Source organism: Onychomys torridus, chromosome 9 (genome assembly GCF_903995425.1).
Source record: "Onychomys torridus chromosome 9, mOncTor1.1, whole genome shotgun sequence".
Classification (NCBI taxonomy): domain Eukaryota; kingdom Metazoa; phylum Chordata; class Mammalia; order Rodentia; family Cricetidae; genus Onychomys; species Onychomys torridus.
This window is the reverse complement of record NC_050451.1, coordinates 100,810,921-100,823,644: the sequence shown is the minus strand read 5'-3', so window position 1 is coordinate 100,823,644 and position 12,724 is coordinate 100,810,921. Positions and strand designations below refer to the sequence as shown.

The window sequence follows — 12,724 nt, the reverse complement described above, 5'->3', positions numbered from 1 at the left end:
AAATGATTATCTGTGATAATTAAATGAATTATGACATGTTGTTAAAATGTGATATTACATAAGGCCTAAAGTATCAAAGAAATCTTTAGGAAATGTAAGAAAATAATGATTGTCATGAAACAAATATCAATAAATGTATTAATGATATGCATGTGCTTACATTTACTGCTTGGGAAGATTTTGTGACTAGTCCTTTTAGAGGACCACTTTAGATCTTGAATTCACCTGTTCACACCTAAAAAACAGACTACATTTTGTCTCTGTATTTAGTTCTACTGTAAATTATTCTTTTTGAAAAATGTTTATTATGTTAGAAGTTATCCAATATCAGTTTAATCTTACTGCTCGCTACTGTCTCCAATAAAATTAAAAAATAAACAAGATGGAATTGCTTTTTCTTGACATACCTATCACATATAGACGTTCATTTTACGTAAACATGTTAGCAATGCTTTAGAGAATATACAGATTATTTCTTGAAAAAGCAAGAGTTTCTAGGCAATTTTATTTTCAGAATTAATATCAGTTATTTACCTGTAGTTAGAGTTTTCCTGCCTGGCCCAGTCAGGACAAATCTCTCTTACCTGCCAGTCCCACAGTCGCTCAGACCCAACCAAGAAAGCACACAGAAACTTACATTGTTTAGAAACTGTATGGCCGTGGCAGGCTTCTTGTTATCTGCTTCTTCTCTCTTAAATTAACCCATTTCTGTTAATCTATACTTTGCCACATGGCTTGTGGCTTACCAGTGTCTTTACATGTTGCTTCTCCTGGCGGCGGCTGGAGGTGTCTCTCCCCAGCCTTCTACTTCCCAGAATCCTCTTCTCTCTTGTCCCGCCTATACTTCCTGCCTAGCCACTGGCCAAACAGCATTTTATTTGTACAGGGCGATATCCACATCATTTACCAACAAACACCCTTGTAGCATGTATCCTTGATTGAAATGGAGCATTTTTCTAGTTACCCATTTCCCATTTCCTCAGCATGTGTTTGTGTCAGTGAAGGTTGTGCACTGCTGTGATAACATAATTTCTTTACATTTAAACTAATTAGTTGTGTTATACCATAGCAGAGGGCACCAACAGTGGCAAAATATGAGAGTTTGATCTTCTAAGTCTGCAGGGTATTGCTTTCCTTTGGTAGCAGATCCTGGACATTAAGATACAAGATAAAGCCAGGCGGTGGTGGCACACACCTTTAATCCCAGCACTCCAGAGGCAGAAGCAGGCAAATCTCTGTGAGTTTGAGGCCAGCCTGATCTACAGAGTGAGTTCCAGGACAGACTCCAAAGCTACACAGAGAAACTTTATCTTGAAAAACAAAACAAAACAAACAAACAAAAAAAGATGCAAGATAAAAGTGTCTTTTACTTCCTAAGCTAGTCTCAACATTTATTGTAATTGATTAAGCGAAACCCTTGCAGGGGAATAATAATACACAGTTACATCATTATATTGACATTTGTGCTGCTGTGGATTATAACTCTCAAAGCTTGGACAAAATGTACAGGGATTTGGTGATATAGTAGTAGTTCATAAAATAAGACAGCTCTATGTCGGGGAATGCCAAGAAATGTAATAACTGCCCTTGGATTACTACATGAGAGACTCAAGAAATATGAATCCATGTAAACTAAAGGGATTCTAAGTATTTATAGATCAGGAAGGAGAACTGTGTTGTAATATATTTATATAACTAGCTATCTAGAGAACAATATGTAAACCAAGACCAACAAAATAACTTGTATTCTAGTAGCATCTTATATAATGCAAAATTATGGAATCCAAAACACAATTCATTTTTATATGGATGAATTTAATGTTTTGCTTTTGAGAGAAGTACTTTGAACCTTTCATCTGATTGTTTGTATATAGTGGATTATGCCAACTAAATGCTACAAGAATTTCAACAAGGAAGGTTAACATTCAACATATTAAGACTGGAAAGTACTACAAAGAAAATTAAGACTTGATTTTGTGAAAATTATTTTACATAACATGGCAGAAGGGAAGATACTTGTATGTGCATAGAACACATCAAATCCACCAGCAATACAGCAAGCAGACTAGTGAATAAAAGTGCATGAAAGTATTGACTAATATGATTAGGAGTTCTCGGAAGTGTTTCAACTATGACTTCACTTTTATCAGAGAGAAAACCAGTGATGAACCCTGAAATTTATAGATGAATCATCTAAATCTCTCAAGTCTAACAGAGTGAAATTAGAGTAAACATTTAATTCTTGCAATAACTATAGTATGTTTCCTCATTAACGCAGAAATCATCCTGATTGTGTAAAAAAAAAAAATACAAGCAGTCTTATGTGGTGATATTGTGTTTCCCAAAATATTGTGCACCCTAATAAACTTATCTGGGGTCAGAGAACAGAACAGCCACTAGATATAGAGGCCAGAAAATGGTGACATACACATGCCTTTAATCCTAGCATTCTGAAGCCAGACAGATCTCTGTGAGTTCAAAGCCACACTGGAAATAGCCAGGCATGGTGACACACACCTTTCATCCCTGGAAGTTATGGCAGGAAGCAGAAAGTTATATAAGGTGTGAAGACCAGAAACTAGAAGCTTTTTGTCCTGGTTAAGCTTTTAGGCTTTTGAGCAGCAGTTCAGCTGAGATTCATTCTGGATGAGGACTCAAGTTTGATTTTTATTAATAAGACCTGTTTTTTTTTTTTATTTGTTTGTTTGTTTGTTTTTTCGAGATGGGGTTTCTCTTTGTAGCTTTGTGCCTTTCCTGGAACTCACTTGGTAGCCCAGGTAGGCCTCGAACTCACAGAGATCTGTCTGGCTCTGCCTCCCAAGTGCTGGGATTAAAGGTGTGCACCATCATCGCCCACCTATAAAGACCTGTTAAAATTAATGCTACAGTTTTACAGTAGAAGCTGAACACATTTGCTATCACTGGAAAAAGTCATCTTGGTAAAAAATATTATATTAATGAACTTGTTAAGTTTAAGAAAATATTTTTGAGCAAAGTGTCCCTGTGTAAGCCCAAGGTTCCAAACAGCCAGCTCATGCACTAAGGACAGGTCCCGGTCCCACAGCCTGGATGCCTCCCAAACAGTTCAAGCTATTCAATTATCTCACTTATCCAGAGGGCCTCATCCAGCTAGGGGCTCCACAGCCTTTGGTTCATAATTGATGTGCTTCCATTCATTTGGCTATTTGTCCATTCATTTGGCTATTTGTCCCTGTGCTTTTCCAATCTTGGGCTCAACAATTCACGCTCTTACAGTCCCTCCTCTTTCTCCTGGAGCTCCACCTGGGGCCTGTCTGAAGATCTCTGCATCCACTTCCATCAGATATTGGACGAGAGTTCCAGCACGATAGTTAGGGTGTTTAGCCATCTGATCACCAGACTAGGTCAGATCAGGCTTTCTCTTGACCATTTCCAGTAGTCTACAGAGGATGTATCATTGTGGATTTAAGGGGACCTCTCCAGCACTCTGTCTATTCCTGTTCTTATGTGGTCTTCATTTATAATGGTCTGTTATTCCTTGTTCTCCCTTTCTGTTCTTGATCTAGCTGGGATCTCCTGCTCCCCTAAGCTTTCTTTCCCTCAAACCTTGCCCTTCCTTACTCCCGCTGTTGTCCAGGTTGTTCATGTAGATCTCATCCATTTCTCTGTCATTGGGTGATCCTTGGGTCTTTCCTAGGGTCCCGTTTTCTAGGTAGCCTCCCTGGAGTTGTGTAGCAGTCTAGTCATCTTTGCTTTACATCTAGTATCCTCCTATGAGTGAGTACATACCATGTTTGTCCTTCTGAGTCTGGGTTACCTCACTCAGGATGATATTTTCTAGATCCATCCATTTGCCTGTAAACCTCATGATGTCATTGGACCTGCCTCTACTGAATCCACCAGGTTTAAATGAATCCCCAGGGGAGTCTTGGCCCTGGAGAGGATGGGAATAGAGGGGAGGGGATTTGGGGAAGGTAGGTGTAGGGGTGGGTTGGGGGAGGACAGGGGAACCCATGGCTGCTGTATAAAATTAAAACACAAATATAATAATAAAAAAATGCAAACCTAAAAAAAAAGAAAATATTTTTGAAATTGACAAACAATGATACAGTATCTGTCTAGAAGAAAACAAAAATATCATGAAGTGCACTCATATTTTTAAAAGTCAGAATCATAATCTTGCTGTAGTCAGATCAGAACTTGCTTTGGAGACAAGGCTGGCCTTGAACTCACAGAGATCCGCCTGCCTCTGCCTCCTGAGTGCTGGGATTAAAGGCGTGCACCACCACTGCCTGGCTAGGATATTTACTTTTAACAAGTATTAGCTTACAGAAGAGCAATCAAGAACACTGTCTCAAGTTAATATTTATTGCTGTTTTGTGAAATAGTGGTTGACAATATTTTTTAATAGAAAGTCATAATCTCAAAAGCCAGAAAAATAGTTGACCAATAATGATTTCTATAGTCATAGATCGTTTTCATTCATCTATACCATGTTAGTATTTCAATGCTTAGTAACAATGAATGTGAAATACACACTAAAGTGGGAACCTTATGTGTAACAGATGTAATTAAATTACTTGAAATGCTGTCATGAAAAGGAGCAGCATTTCTATCTGTAGTGGAAAAGCCACAATTCACTGGCATATCTATTTTAGAAAAAGACATTGTTTTGTCTCATTCTGGACATTTGATTTGTATTGACTGGCACTGGGCCAATAATAGCAAGATGGTTTATGGTAGTAACCAAGCCTTGTCTTGATTAGATTTGAGACCTACTCCAAGAAAGAATTCTTGCCTGATATGGTCAATATTGAGAAAACCCATAGCTAGGAAATTCATAGGTTTGGCCAAGAGCAGAAGCTCTGATGTTGTTTTTGCTAAGCGACAAAGCAGATCCTCAAATGCCAGTGCTGCTGCTGCTGCTCTCCTAAGATGATGGCCTGAGCCTAATCTTTCCAGATAAGCAGAAGAATTTTTATTGGACAAAAAGAAACCTAAACTCAACATTCCTCAGGAATCTCATGGAATGCTTTCTGTTTTTTCAGCAAAGCTACTATTTCTCTCTCTACCCTCGAGAAGAGTTCTCTTTTCAAATTACCTTGGACAAAGGACATCTAGTTTCAGAATAACCTAAGCAGCCTCCATAAGTTCCAAGCCCCTACACTAACTCCAAGGCTATTCTGGCCAGTATTTCAGAGCCTATTGCTAGCTTCCCCAATAAGACTGACCAGGATTTTCCCCCCAAGTGGTTGTACTCTACTCTGCAAGGTCTCCCAAGAGTTGTTCCCCAACAACTGTTTCTTTTTCTGCCCAAAGAGTGGTCTAGTTTAATGGTTTCACTGTACTTTGCTTACAGATTATTGCTATATGGTCATTTTCAAATTGCCTTAGAAATATTCATGATTGTGTCAATAAATTTCTGATTTCTTCCAATCTTAGGCTGAGAAGCTTCTTGTCGTAGTGAACAGTCATCAATACAGGCACTTTTAAAATACTGAAAGTACGGTGTATCATTGATTGCATTGCACGTGTATATCTATAGGTGGGACCTCTATGTCCCCCACCACAATGCGCTGGATACATTGCTGAAAGAGATCATAAAGAATGTGAGAGTCAGATGAGGGGGAGTAGTGCTATGAAGTGCCGTCCTCTTGACAAGACATGGCTGTCACATGTATGGACTAACAGAAAGGATGACTACTTGTACAAGACACACTTATGCTCAAGTCAGTAAAACATTCCAACACTGAGGTAGAAAGGACTCCTGAGGTACCAGGATTAACTCAGTAGAAAAGGGTAGTTCATAACTACTAAAGGAGGGAAAGTCACTTTCTTAGAGACATGGCCACTGCAGGTTCTCTATTAGTCAATGGATTCTATAGCCAGTGGATAACCCCATAGTCATGTATGTAAGGGCAATATTAGCTGGACTCAGTGAGTATATATGAGTATATATGTGTGTGTGTGTGTGTGTGTGTGTGTGTGTGTGTATACATATACATATATATAAATGTAGTTACGTACAGTATATAATATATATTAATTAATATATATTTAACTTGAGGTACAAGATATATATCACAGAGAGGGCCAAAAAGAAGTACAGAGAGTCAGTGGGAGTTATGATAAAGATATATTATATATGTCTGTGAAACTTTCAAAGGATAAAAAGAAAATAAAAGCTGCAAATCATAAAAATGTCCAGAAATAACAACCAGTTATAATTTACCATTAGAGATAATGCATTTTTATCTTTAAACCCAGCATAGTTATCATAGTAGCATATTCATAATTACTACTGGAACTGAAACATACAATCCCAGAGAATGGCAGAAACTACATAAAGAATTAAAGAACTCACAAAAAAATATATGAATGTCATATATTTTGCTTTGTCCATGTCTGTATACATGATGTAGGACAGAATTTCAGCTTCTCAAATCTCTTGCTGTGTTAGACAGCTGTTATTGACATTGCCTACATAGAATGATGTCACCAGACCGAGAGATGCTGAGTTTTTGCTTAGTCTCTTTGTTTGTTTTATAAAACCCTACTGCCATTGCTTCACTATTTTGTAGAAATCTGGATTGAAGCACACAGACACCTAGGGTGAAATATAGCTATAATTTTGAAAGTCCATGGTGTTTTCACTATGATATCTTCATGGACCTGAGCAGAGTTCAATACAGTTCATTCCATAAATAAATTGGGTGCATGGTTCTCACAGATTTCTACCTATCAGTCTTAATCAAATGTAATGATGACATTGACAATGGAGGTACTACATCCTTCCTATTGATATTTTCCTATACAGAATGCATCTTTAGATTTCAAACAGGAAGGAACTAGGACTCTTTGAACACATTATTATTTAACAACAAGCTTTTAGACACCATATCTGGAAATATTAAAAAAGTACTGAATGCTATAAATTTAACCGATTTCTCTGTGGTGTTTTATATAGCTTTCAGATTCACTGATTCCTCTTTAATCATGGATCACAACTGTAATATAATGAAATATTCCTAAAGTGTGAAAATGATATCACTTGGAATGCATTTGTAAATCTTGGTTGACTCTGTATTCCAAAGTTCAACCACTTTGGTAAATAATATTTTTATATTCAGATTACATGAAAATAAATAATGAAAGTACATCCCCCCACTTTTCAAGCATATTATTAAAATGAATATCCTGTGAAATACCCCTCATATTTTAAGTTTATTCTTATTCAGTAGATAATTTCAAGTAGAATTTAAAATGTAAGATTCTGCCCTAAATGTGTAATACTTTAATATTTCCACAAGATGCACTCAAGTAATAAGAAAATGTTTTCATTGTCCAATGTTTATTTGGTGTTTTGGTTGGCATGACATTTGGGCAGCTGGATGTTTAACTTTTTACTTAATATTGTGATATAATTACAGGCACATATAATACATAAAATAAGACCCTTTGGAACATTTATGCATTGGACATGCATCTGGATTTATACACTGAAGCCACGGTCTGACTAACTGGGAAACTCATTGTCCTAACAATGTTTGGTGAGGTGCACAGCACAACCATAAGGCTCACAGAGTAATTGAAGCCTGAACATAGCTAGCAGTGTATCTCAGGGATAGTGGTATTGTCACAGTAGCCAGGTTACCACTGCACAACTACAACTTAACATCAGGGTTTAGCTATGGGGAATTGATGTTTTCCAGAGGCAACCTTAATACAACTGCAAAAATCACAACTCAGATGAGGAAACGGTGTGTGATCTCCATTGAAACCCGGCTGCAACCTGGACAGTGAATTGCTAGGACATCTGAGGACTTTAGAGTGCAGCTGGTGCTGGATCTCCAAAAGTGTATTTACACTTTTCTTTAAGCAGGCCTCCTTCTCAGGATTCAGAGTCACCTTCACTACATCTGAGATTCCATTAGGCCCCTGGACAGGGGATGCTGACAAAGACATTATCCTTTACTCCATAGAGACTCTTCTTCATGGTGGAAATGGGGTGCACAAGCCTAAGGTTTTCCATTATGCTTTCAGCCAAGTTTACCACAAAGACCCCAATGGCCCAGAACCTATAATCTTTCAGTTTGATCAACTCATAGGTGCTGTCAACCTCCTGTTTGCAAACCTCTTTCCACTGCTCCTTGTTTGCTTCAGTGTCCAGCTCTGGGTTCAGGTTCTTCAGAAAGATGCTGACAATATTTATGCCACTCCACATGGGCACACTGGAGTCTCCATGCTTGCAAAGACCCATCTATGACAACTTAGCTGGTGAACTCCCAGTCTTTCTCTCTCAGGTAATGGGACTAAGTTGAATCCAGATTGCAACCACTTCTGATAACTCAGTTGTTGGGAAAGCCACTTATCTTCCAAGCCAGATAGGTCAAAATATCTGCTGGCTTTAAAACAAGGCACTTGCAGTTTGTACTGCATTTCCAAGCATTGTGAATTATGAACTTGAAAATGTTCACGTTTCACTGAGTGAAACAGAGGCAACTCTTCTCCTTTTTTGGACAGGCCTCTGTTGTGATAATGGCCAGCATGGAATTTGCAGTCATGCCAGAGAGTATGCAGTCTTCAGCAGAGACAATTTTTGTTTTTCTAAGGAAAAGGTGAAGATTCATCATCTCCTCAGTTTGTCTTCCAAGACATCAACAAGGGCAAGCTCATCTGCCAAGTCCTTCCTTAGGATAGTGATGGCAAAAGACATGCCCAGAACACCAACCCCAACAACTGTAATCTTATTCTGGGATGGTGTTCTTCCATAGAAAGAATCATAATCATTGGTCCACATGTTGGTTTTCATGCCACTACCAAACTCTTTTTATTACTATAGTTCTATAGTAGAGCTTGAAGTCAGGAATGTGATGCCTCCAGAAGTTGCTTTATGTAAAGGATTGTTTTAGATATCCTAGGTTTTCTGCTTTTCCATATGAAGTTGAGTATTAATCTTTCAAGGTCTATGACTAATTTGTTGGGATTCTGATGAGGATTGTGTTGAATCTGTAGATTGCTTTTGGTAAGATTGCCATTTTTACTATGTTAATCATACCTACCCATGAGCATGGGTGATCTTTCCATTTTCTGATATCTTCTTCAATTTCTTTCTTCAAGGACTTAAAGATCTTGTGATACAGGTCTTTTTCACTTGTTTTGTTAGAGCTACCCCCAAGGTATTGTATATTATTTGTGGATATTGTAAAGGGTGATGTTTCTCTGATTTCTTTTTGAGCCTGTTTATTATTTGTGTATAGGAGGGCTACTGATTTTTGGAGTTAATCTTGTATTCTGCCACATTACTGAAGGTGTTTTTCAGTTGTAGGAGTACCCTGGTAGAATTTTTTGGGTCACTTATATAGATTATCATATCCTCTGCAAATAGTGAATGTTTGATGGAAGTCGGGAACATTAGACTGACAGCTGTGGACCTGCATGGGACTGGACTAGACCCTCTGCATATGGGAGACAGTTGTGTAGTTGGGTCTGTTTGAAGAGCACCTGGCAGTATGATCAGGATCTATCCCTGGTGCATGAGCCAGCTTTCTGGATCCCATTACCTATGGTAGGACATGTGGCTTACCCGTGATAAAGCGGAGAGGGACTTGGTCCTACCTCAACTGAATGTACCAGGCTTAGCTGTTTCCCCAGGGGAGAACTTACTCCGTCAGAGGAGGGGATGGGGGAAGGAGCGAGAGGAAGGATGAGAGTAGGATGAGAGGTTGGTATGTAAAAATTAATAAAAAAATCATAATCAGCTGGTCCTTAAATGCCATCCTGGAATTGAAACCAAAAGGGACTGCGAATATATGATGGGCGCCATCAGGCATACAACAGCAGGGTCTGGGCTAGGCCACAGCAGCTCTAGCCACCCCCCCACACACACACATAAATACAACTCACATACACACACCAAACACACACATGTAGCCGGAATCTTTAAAAGTTCTTATTAATAAAATCAAACCTGAAGTTATTGGGGTGAATGCTGGAAGATCAGAGAAGCAGAACAAGCCACAGCTACCTCACCACGCCAGTTCCTCAGCTGATCCTGTTTCCTCAGAATGCAAGCTTCTGAGTCCTCTTCTAAATGGGTCTCAGCTGAAGTGTGCTGCTCAAAACCTAAAAGCTTAACCAGCTAAAAGCTTAAGCAGCCAAATGCTTAATTAGCCTTGTTCCTGGTTTTCTTGCCTTATATATCTTTCTGTTTTCTGCCATCACTTCTTGGGATTAAAGGTGTGAGTCACCATGCCTGGCTGTTTCCAATGTGGCCTTGAACTCACAGAGATCTGCCTGGCTCTGCCTCCTTAGTGCTGGGATTAAAGGTGTACGCCACCACTGCCTATCCTCATGTTTAAAATTGTGACTGTTCTGTCTCTGACCCTAGATTAGTTTATTGTGGTGCACAATATTTAGGGGAAAACAATACCACTACAAACACACACTCTCTCACACACACCACACACACACACACACACACACACACACCCCTCACACACACACTCACAAACACACTCACACACACACCACACATATGCTCACACACACCACACACACACACACACACACACACACACACACACACACACACACATGGAATTTGTATAATTTTCCCCTAAGACCTAGAATAGAATAGTAGGAATTCAAATAATCTTTGAATAAATGATGACTAAGAAAAGGCCTGGCATACAAGAAACAATCAATGATGATTTTTAAGAAGCGCTTTGACATTATATGCTACTTAAAAGAAATCTCGATGCTTGTGAGAAGCAGGCATTGAAGAAAGAAAATATTAAGGGATAGCATTCTATTAAAGAGTACACATATAGCTGTATACACACGTACAAGCACAGAACTACATACCCACATGCACAGGACATTGAATATGATGCAAGAGTGACATTACAGCAACCTCATATCTAAACTAACCTATAAATTCTATCTAATGGTTCCAGCTAAATCATATATATATGTATATATATATATATATATGTGTGTATATATATATATGTGTGTATATATATATGTGTGTGTGTATGTAATATGTATACCTATACATATTTATAGTTATTTATTTATTTGTATTCATTCTATAAAACCTTGTGGAGTCATTTCTGTCGGGCCTTTTTGTTCTTAAGGTTATGTTTTGTGGACAATAGAGTATAAAGACCAAAAGAGAAATGAGAACCAAATAAACGTTTTTCTTATATAGAGAAGACAGACAAAATAGAGCTGAGGATATGAAACATTAACTCAAATCATACTGTCCTTCATAAAACTTCCAAGATAGAATGTAAGCATAATTACAACCTCAACTTGCTCAAACATGGAAGTCAATGTCTTGAAATATCACTCATATAAAAACATTTAACATCCAACAAAACAGAAATTGTCAGCATTAGTGTACAACAAAATAAATAATCATTTTAAAAGGGACTTTAATGCTTTTATATGCTACGAGTGTAAAATCCTTTCATATCTCAGAAAAAAATTATCCCCAAATTTACTCAGGAAATTTTTTATTAAAGTATGTATATTCTGTCAGTAATATGTTCATACCGTTTTGATTTCCCTGGATAAATTTTGATTTCATTTCAAGATAAGCTTGAAAATGTGATGTGATGCAAAATACTGTTGTAATAAATTTGCAATCACAGAAGGTTTTGGTATTCAATTGTAATAATAAGAGTATTTTTGTCAATTTTGCTGCATATATTTTTTGAATGAAATTCTTACTCTCAGGAAACAACTTTACCCTTATTAAGTAGACAAGAATTGCTAATTAGTGTGTTTCCAAATACATACAGCATCACAATATCCCCAAAAATTCAGTATCACTAGTTCAATAGCATTTGAGATTCTAAATTTAGGTACTTTTTAATATAGGTGTTACCAGAAGACACCATTGCATCCCACTTTTCAGTAACAAAAAAGAAAACCTCTACTGATAAACTTTTTGTAGTTTCTAGCACCAGAGTTATGTGAAATCAACTCTCTTTTAAGTATTTGTTTTGGTTCTTGGTTTTGAGACAGGGTCTTATTAAGAAGTTTTGGCTGACCTGTAGTGCAATGTATAGACCATTCTGGATTTGAACTCACATAGATCCATTCTTCTCTGTCCCCTGAGTACAGAAATGAAAGATACACAGCACCATTAAGCCTGATTATTAAAGATCCAAATCTTTAGTATCTTTTCTTTCTTCTCTAACTTGTCATGACAGTTGGAAAAATCATAACTGCTTACTGTGGTTTTTAGTCAGTCTTCCTTTTTCTTTTGATGTCTTCCTCTTTCCTCCTCCTCCTCTTTTTATCCCTTTTCCTACTCTTCCATTCAAGGCCTTTTCCTTCTTTGCTTCTTCTTCTTTTTCTTCATCTTATCTATGCTCCAGGATTCCAGGAAAATTTTTACATTCACCTTCTAACTCAGATCAGTTACTTCCAACCTGTATAAATCTCAGAGAACCTGGTTATCCCCTATAGTTTCATACAAAATTACTTTTTGTTGCTACAAATTGGAATTTAAGTACAAACTTGGTCCTTTCGGTATATAAACACTGAGTAACAAAATTACAGTGTCTGCCTAATAGATTTTTGTCTTATAACTATTTACTATGGAAATGAACCCTAGGTGTGCTGCCTCAAGAAAGTAAAGATTCGGCTGCAGAAAATAGACATCTCTATGTATGCAATGAAAGGAAGGCCTGTGGGAATGGAACCAACCAGATGGATACTGAGCACAGGT

General features: G+C 37.7%; 1 pseudogene; it reads right to left on the bottom strand.

Moving 5' to 3' along the window:
• Nucleotides 1–7,656: 7,656 nt before the first annotated feature.
• On the bottom strand, nt 7,657–8,779 carry LOC118590801 (annotated as a pseudogene).
• Between the last annotated feature and the right edge of the window lie 3,945 nt (nt 8,780–12,724).